At 35.9% G+C, this 8,169-nt stretch overlaps 1 long non-coding RNA gene across 1 annotated transcript; it reads right to left on the bottom strand.

Annotated features, from left to right (window-relative positions):
• Positions 1–492: 492 nt before the first annotated feature.
• On the bottom strand, positions 493–1,220 carry LOC134276646 (uncharacterized). Its single transcript, XR_009994090.1, has 3 exons — positions 1,110–1,220; positions 756–941; positions 493–590 (listed from the first exon to the last, which is right to left on the bottom strand). It is a non-coding gene; the product is annotated as an uncharacterized LOC134276646 (long non-coding RNA).
• Positions 1,221–8,169: the final 6,949 nt, after the last annotated feature.

Genomic DNA, 8,169 nt, shown 5'->3' with positions numbered 1-8,169 from the left:
ACGTATACAAATGAAAACATTTGCAACTAAACACTACTTTATAGATTTTTGAGAGATTATTGTTTCTTATTTGTTAACCTTTTTATTATGAGAAAGAAAACTAATACATTAATAATGTCAAACACCTCAAACTAGCAAATTCTCAAAAGAAAAAAGTTTCCTTTACGTTAGTTTGTTTAATTGAATAAATTACATATGTTCTTCTGATAACAATATAAATAACGTAACCTTCTTATTTTGATGATCTTTTTGTTGAAACAAGGGTAATTGGTTTTGTCTGAGTTGTAATGTCTGTGAGGGAATAGTTTTCGGTTTCTCTCATAGCCTCGGTCGTCAGGGAAACAGATGGTGACTGCATTGTTGTCTGGTCAGTGATCTGCTGCAATGTTCAATATTATTTCTTTTAAGCACAAATTTAAAATGATCAGAAATTTTATTGAAATAGACAAAAACGACAGGGGTATCAAAGAATAGGCATTACTTTACCGAATTGCAAACAGCATACTTCTTACTCGAACAAGATCCAAGATTACATCTATTATACTGACAACTTGTACATTGCAATACAAGAAAATAAATCTCAATAGGGCCTAGAAAAGTAAAATTGTACCACATAGTAAACATGCCTCAATGAATTCCATAATCATTATAATGAATGCAAATAAATAGGAATGTATCATTTGCATTCAAAAAAGTTTTAAGATCTGTCATTTGAGTTGTACAATCTAAAAGGAAGCTAACATTTGAAGAAATACCTAAATATGATGTTATATACATTTCTTTTGCTATTCCGATCCAAGCATACATTGTTCCTATGGGGGCGCCAATTCCACTACATGCTTTATTTGGATCATATAGTTCATAATCGCCATGCATATAAAGTCCTTCACTCTCACAGAACAGAGAACACTTAAACCAGCTGAGGGATGCTCTAAAGATATCTTTATTTAAAAAAAATATATGTATTTTTAGCGTAAATTGTTCATTTCTCTCAAATATATATTTTTGTGTATCAAACATATAATTACGCTATTCATATTTTTCCTAATAGAAAATGATCTACCTAAGGTGTTCAGAAGGACATGATTACATGTCATACTATGGTTTACCAGTATTCCTGCACAAACATCCAACTCCTGCAAGATTAGAACACATCAATTGAACGAAAGACTTTTGTCCGACGCAGTTAATGGCATAACAAGCTGCACTGTCCTTCGCGTTGCTGATTAAAGCCAAGTCTCCTGTGAAACATGAATATTCTCTGAAAACATGAAGTTAATGGACAATTAAATGAAAACAATTCGAATCAGTGAAAAAGTCGTAAAACAGATCCTCCGGAATTCTAGAGCTTGGATCAGGTGCCTTGGAGTACCCATTTAACCAATCGCTCCGTGAGCCGTATGTATCGATCATGCAGGAGAACGAAATATTCCGAAGTAAATATAAGATATGAAGTTAACGAACATTATTCATGCTCCAAAGTTAATTCAAGCTTTTGCAAATGGGAAGCCGAGCAAAATAGACCTCTGTAACATCAGCGGTTGGGTCAGGCGCTTAAATATTGAGAGCTATATGAAGTGGAAGATTTAACCACTACGTAATGGTGATACCAGGATATTATTTCAATAATAAGGAAAGCTTGTCAACTCGTTTGTCATTGAAGTTAGTTGTTAGTTTGTCTTTATGGTCTATTGACAGTACAATATCAAACAAGAGGCTCATGGGCCACATCGCTCACCTGAGCACTGTGGCTAGGAAAAATGAGAAATTGGTTTATTATTGAAAAGTTTAAATCCAAAATAGTCCATTGACCAATCATGGATTTGTTATTCTTGAAAAGATGATTTTTAAAGAATTTTTCTATATATATGTCTATGTAATAATTTGGTCAGCCATTGTGGCCCCGCCCTACCCCCGGGGGTCATGCTTTGAAAAAACTTGAATCATTCTGAGGATGTTCCATATGAATATGATTAATTATGGCTTTGCTATTCTTGGGAAGAAGACTTTAAAAAAAGTTTTCCTATATATTTCAATATAAGACTTTGATCGGCCATTTTAGCCCCGCCCTACCCCAGGGGGTCATGATTTGAACAAAATGGAATCTACACTACCCGATGATGCTTCCATTTAAATATCATGAATTATGGCTTTGTCATTCTTGAGAAGAAGATTTTTAAAGAATTTTCCTATATATTTCTGTGTAAAACTTTGGTCGGCCATTGTGCTCCGCCCTACCCCCGGGGGTCATGATTTGAACAAACTTTAATCTACACTACCTGAGGATGCTTCCATATAAATATGATGATTAATGGCTTTGTCATTCTTGAGAAGAAGATTTTTATAGAATTTTCCTATATATTTCTATGTAAAACTTTGGTTGGCCATTGTGGTCCCGCCCTACCCCCAGGGGTCATGATTTGAGCAAATTTAAATCTACACTACCTGAGGATGATTCCACATGAGTATCATCTTTCCTGGCACAGTGGTTCTTGAGAAGAAGATTTTTGAAACATCCCACCAAAATTTCATTAATTCCCAATTATCTCCCCTTGAATGAGGGCATGGCCCTTCATTTGAACAAACTTGAATTCCCTTCACATAAGGATGTGGCACGTTTGGTTGAAATTGGCCCAGCGGTTCTTGAGAAGAAGTAAAAATATGTTAAAAGTTTACAGACAGACAGACAGCTAGACAGACAGACAGACAGACAAACGGACGCCGGACAAAATGTGATCAGAAAAGCTCACTTGAGCCTCGGGTGAGCTAAAAAGGATACATTCAAGAGGTAAATTAAAAAAGCTGTTATGAGGTGTGTTGTATTTGTATTGTTTCATCGTGTATATTATTAGTAACATTAAATTTCTTGAATATTCCAGAGTGGTCAACATGTTTGGTCATTTTTTCTACAACATTCTTAAATTTTATGTATGTCCAGATTGTTCCAGTAATATCATGTTTTAACAACTTCTAGAATATTCTAGATTTATGATACTGTATAAATACCCAGTGTCCATTCGATGGATACTTACTTTGTCGTATAAGCACCATTGAGGTATATCTGGGATATATTTTCACTGGGACATCGTGTGCAGCAACGGACACTCTGATGTATGTATTTTTAGATTCTTGCTAAATTTTTACTTTATGATTTGTATATATTACTGTAAATAAATTATTGTTAAGTTTAAACTGTGTGATTGATCTTTGCAAGAGACGTGAAATGAATTTAGTTACAGAAATTAAGATTACAGCACCAACCAAAGTATTTGTAAAGAATGAATTTGACGCAGCAAAAAATATTAGATTATTCCAAAATTTCAAGAAAAATCTGTAGAAAATTTTTTCCCCCAATTCGAGAAAGTCGCAGAGAATCTTAAATGGCCACAACACGTTTGGTCAACAATGTTACAAAGTGTACTAGTTGGCAAAGCAGCTGAGGTATACTCTGCACTAGTGGTAGCTGAAAGTTCAGACTATGAGAAGGTCAAAGCAGCAATATTAAAAGCATATGAATTAGTACCTGAAGCATATAGACAAAAATTCAGAAAGTATAGGAAGTTTGATAATCAAACATTTGTTGAATTTTCACGAGAGAAAGAAGATTTATTCATACTGGTTTAGATCTAAGAAATTTGATAAAACCTTTGCTAATTTGCGCCAAGTCATCCTGGTAGAAGAGTTTAAGGAATGTGTTCCTCAAGATTTGAAAACACATTTAGAAGATAAGAATGTGAAAACTCTTGAAGAGGCAGCAGTCATATCTGATACTTATGCTCTATCTCATAAAAAGAATTTTGTATCAAGATCTCAGACTAGCAGCAATTCTACCAATTCAGACACATATAAAAAATTTCAGGGTCTCGTTTTTCAAATTCCCCACTCCATCCCAAGGTGGTTCTAAGTCCGGCCGGGACTTTTGAAGGATCTTTGGGAATAGGGTGTTTCCTACTTGTAGTTATTGTAAAAAAAGGGTCATCTGATCAGTGAATGCTTTAAACTTAAGAGAAAAAATGATTTTGATAAAACGCAACCACATGCTTGTGCGGCAGTTAGAGGTGATGGAAGCCTTTAGTTTCGATTTGTTCTGACACTCCTGATGTCCAGGGTTCACAGTCCAGTTCTATTGATTCTATGGAGGATTATAAGCCCTTTATGTCTCAGGGATTTGTTTCACTCGGTGACTCTGCGAAATAAAACCTGTCCAGATTTTGAGAGATACTGGTGCTGAAAGAGTTATTGTTAGAGGGCGTGCTTCCTTTGTCTGAGCAGACTTCTACTGGTGGGTCAGTTTTATTACAGGGTGTGGAGCTAGGCGTCATTGATGTTCCCCTGCATAGAATTATTTTGGGAAAAAATTTTTTAGTTCTGGACCTGTTATCGTAGGTGTTCGACCTACTCTTCCCGTTCCAGGCATTTCTTTGTTGCTAGGCAACGATTTAGCTGGTGGAAAAGTTGTACCAGATCCTATAGTTTGTGAGAAAATCACTCCAGATGTTATGTGCGATGATGAAGATGATGACATTTATCCAGCCTGTGCTGTTACTAGAGCGATGGCCAAAAACGAGAAAGGGAGGCAACCATACTCAACCCTTTTGACAGACGAATTCCTCTGTTGATATTGATTTGAATGACACTTTCTTATCTGACCTTGATGGCACTCAAACAAGCATGGAACCACACAATATCAAGAAGCAAGAGAAGAAAGAATTTTTACCAAAATTTGGTGGTGAGGATGATGTTAGCCAAGGCAAGGACATCCTCAGCCGAGAACGTTTACTCTCTGAACAAAATAAAGACCCAGATATCATTCAACTTTGTAAGAGGGCATTCCACCCGAAGAGGCTTTAAAGTTGGAGAATGCTTTTATATGAAAGATGGCATCCTTATGCGAAAATGGCGACCACCTACCTTTTCCAGATGAAGTGTGGCGTGTTGTTCACCAGATAGTGGTCCCAGCTGCTTATGTCGAGATGTATGAGTTTAGCTCACGATACACCTATGGCAGGTCATTTAGGTGTCAATAAGACTTATAAAAGGATTTTGAGTCATTTTTATTGGCCTAAGCTAAAAAAGGACGTTTCTGAGTTTTGCAAGTCATGCCATGTCTGTCAGATGGTAGGTAAACCAAATCAGAAAACCTCTGCTCCCCTCCAACCCATTCCAGCTTTTGAAGAACCGTTTAGTGAGTGTTGGTGGATTGTGTAGGACCTTTGCCTAGGACTAGATCTGGAAACCATATTTACTTACCATTATGTGTACATCCACTCGGTTTCCTGAAGCCATACCTCTTAGGAATATAAAGGCAAAGAGCATAGTTAAGGCCCTAACCAAGTTTTTCAGTTTTGTAGGAGCACCAAAGGCAATTCAGTCGGATCAAGGCTCAAATTTTATGTCGGGGTTGTTCCAGCAAACATGCATAGTTGGGTATAAGGCAATATAGATCAACTGCTTATCATCCTGAGTCCCGGGGGGGCTAAAGTTTTCACCAGACCTTAAAAACAATGCTGAAGACCTATTGTTATCAGTATGAGAAAGACTGGGGTGATGGGGTTCATCTTGTACTATTTGCTGCACGGGAACATCCCGGGGTCTCTTGGGTTCAGTCCTTTTGAATTGGTGTTTGGTATAAGTTGAGGTCCTTTTAAATTGTTGAAGGAAAAGTGGCTGACTGAGACTAGTGATCTTAATCTTTTAGATTATGTGTCTGATTTCAAAGAAAAACTTTACAATGCTTGTAAATTAGCACAAGGAAATTTGATGAGTTCTCAGATGAAAATGAAAATGTGGTATGACAAAGATGCCAGAAATAGGGTGTTTTAACCAGGTGATAAGGTTCTTGTATTTTTTCCTTTTCCTGGTCATCCTTTACAAGCCAGATTTTATCCCTTTGAAATTGAAAGCAAGATCAGTGATGTAAACTATGTAGTTAAGACACCCCAAAGTAAAGAGAAACGGGTTTGTCATATTAACATGTTAAAAGAGTATTTTGAAAGGTGTGACCGAAATTCTGTAAAACCAGTTTCCACTTTAGCCAATGCTAAGAGTGTTCAAAATTGTATTGAGAGTGATACTAGTGTAGAGATGAGTGAGAAAGATTGTAATCAGAGTGTCCGCTTTAAAAAAAAAATTTTGGCTATTTTTATGCCAAACTTGGACATTTGAACATTCACCAAAAAGAACAAGTTAAAAAATTATGAATGAGTACCATCAAATCTTCTCGGATGTTCCAAAGAAAACTAATGCAGCTTGTCATAGTTAAGTTTGGGGACGCTCTGCCTATCAAACAACATCCGTACCGTCTCAATCCAATAAAATTACAGTACCTAAGAAGGGAAGTGCAGTATATGTTGGACAATGACATTGTTGAACCTAGTAAAAGTAATTGGAGTCACCGTGTATTCTTGTACCAAAACAGGACGGTTCCTACCGATTATGTACAGACTTTAAAAGGTGAATTCTGTTACCAAAACTGATTCATATCCAATACCTAGAATTGATGACTGTATTGACAGCATTGGAAACGCCAAATTTGTCAGTAAATTTGACCTGTTGAAAGGCTACGGGCAAGTGCCTTTAACAGAAAGAGCAAAAGAAAACTGCTTTTGCTACACCAGATGGACTTTACCAGATAAAGTAATGCCTTTTGGCTGAAAAAGCACCGGCTACATTCCAAAGGATATTCACTCCCTCCTGCAAGACCTCAAGGGATGCGAGGCCTACATTGATGATGTCGTCATATAAGGAAAATGGGGTAACCTTTCCCAATCATGCGTGCTTTGTTTGACATTTTAGCTAAAGCAAACTTAACTGTGAACCTTGAGAAGAGCGAATTTTGTCATGCCTATGTAGAGTATTTCGGGATAAAGTAGGTCAAGGTTATGTTACACCCATTATGGCTAAAGTGGAAGCTTTGCAAAGTTCCCCATTCCTACAAACAAGAAAGAGTTAATAGGTTTTTGGGCATGGCTGGGTTTTACAGAAAATTTTGTCCAAATTTTTCCTAGTAGTTAGTCCACTTACAAATCTTTTACAAAAGAGGGTTAACTTTGAATGGACAAAACTGTGAAAAATCATTTCATAAAAAAACAAATTTTTTATGAGCAATCCAGTTTTGTCAACTCCAGATTTTTCTAAAATTTAAGCTTACTGTTGACGCTAGTGATGTTTGGGAAACGGGCACTTTGTTTTAAAAACATAGTGATAAGGTAGATAGAGTTGTTTCTTATTTTTAAAATAAACTTACAAAATGTAAACAAAAGTATTACACCATTGAAAAGGAAAGCCTTGCTTTGTTGTTAGCCTTCAGCATTTTGATGTTTATTTAAGTTACTTTGATAATTCTTGTATATGGATCACAACCCCCTGACATTTTTTCATAAATTGTCAAACAAGAATCAAAGACTGACTAATGGAGTTTGTTGTTACAAGAATACAACATAACAATTAAGCATATCAAAGGCAAAGACAATGTTATTGCAGATGCCTTGTCCAGAGTATCATAACAAATTAGATTTTGTATTAATGTACATATATTTATTTTGACAATATAAGTTTTCATTGACATTCAAACTTTTTAAGGGGGGGGGTGTTGTGAGATGTGTTGTATTTGTATTGTTTCATATGTATATTATTAGTAACATTAAGTTTCTTGAACATTCCAGAGTAGTCAACATGTTCGGTAATTTTCTAGAAATTCTTAACTTTGTGTATGTCCAGAACTTTTCCCGTAATATCATGTATTTACAATTTCTAGAAAAATTCTAGATTTATGATACTGTATAAATACCCTGTCAATTCGATGCATAGATAATTGTGGAGATATTGTTGTATAAGCATCATTGAGATATTACTGGGATAAATTTCACTGGGACATTGTGTGCAGCAACGGACACTCTGATGTATGTATTTTTAGATTTTTGCTAAGTTTGTACTTAAAGATTTGTATATCACTGTAAATAAATTATTGTTAAGTTTAAACTGTGTGATTGATCTTTGCTGGCATTTAGGGTTATTCTGACCCATAACACTACTGAGATCATTCGAGTGCAGGTGGTCAGTGTTAACAGGGAAAACAAATATCTCCCTGAAATTGCATGGATTCCGTTACAACTTGAATTTCCATACGAGTGGAGTTCTTTAATATAATTTCCTTCTTCATCATAAACT

The sequence above is a fragment of the Saccostrea cucullata genome, unplaced genomic scaffold (assembly GCF_032062105.1).
Source record: "Saccostrea cucullata isolate Sc308-1 unplaced genomic scaffold, CSIRO_AGI_Scuc_v1 ctg15968, whole genome shotgun sequence".
NCBI lineage: Eukaryota > Metazoa > Mollusca > Bivalvia > Ostreida > Ostreidae > Saccostrea > Saccostrea cuccullata.
Note: the sequence above shows the minus strand (reverse complement) of the source record. Positions and strands in the feature narration are given on the sequence as shown.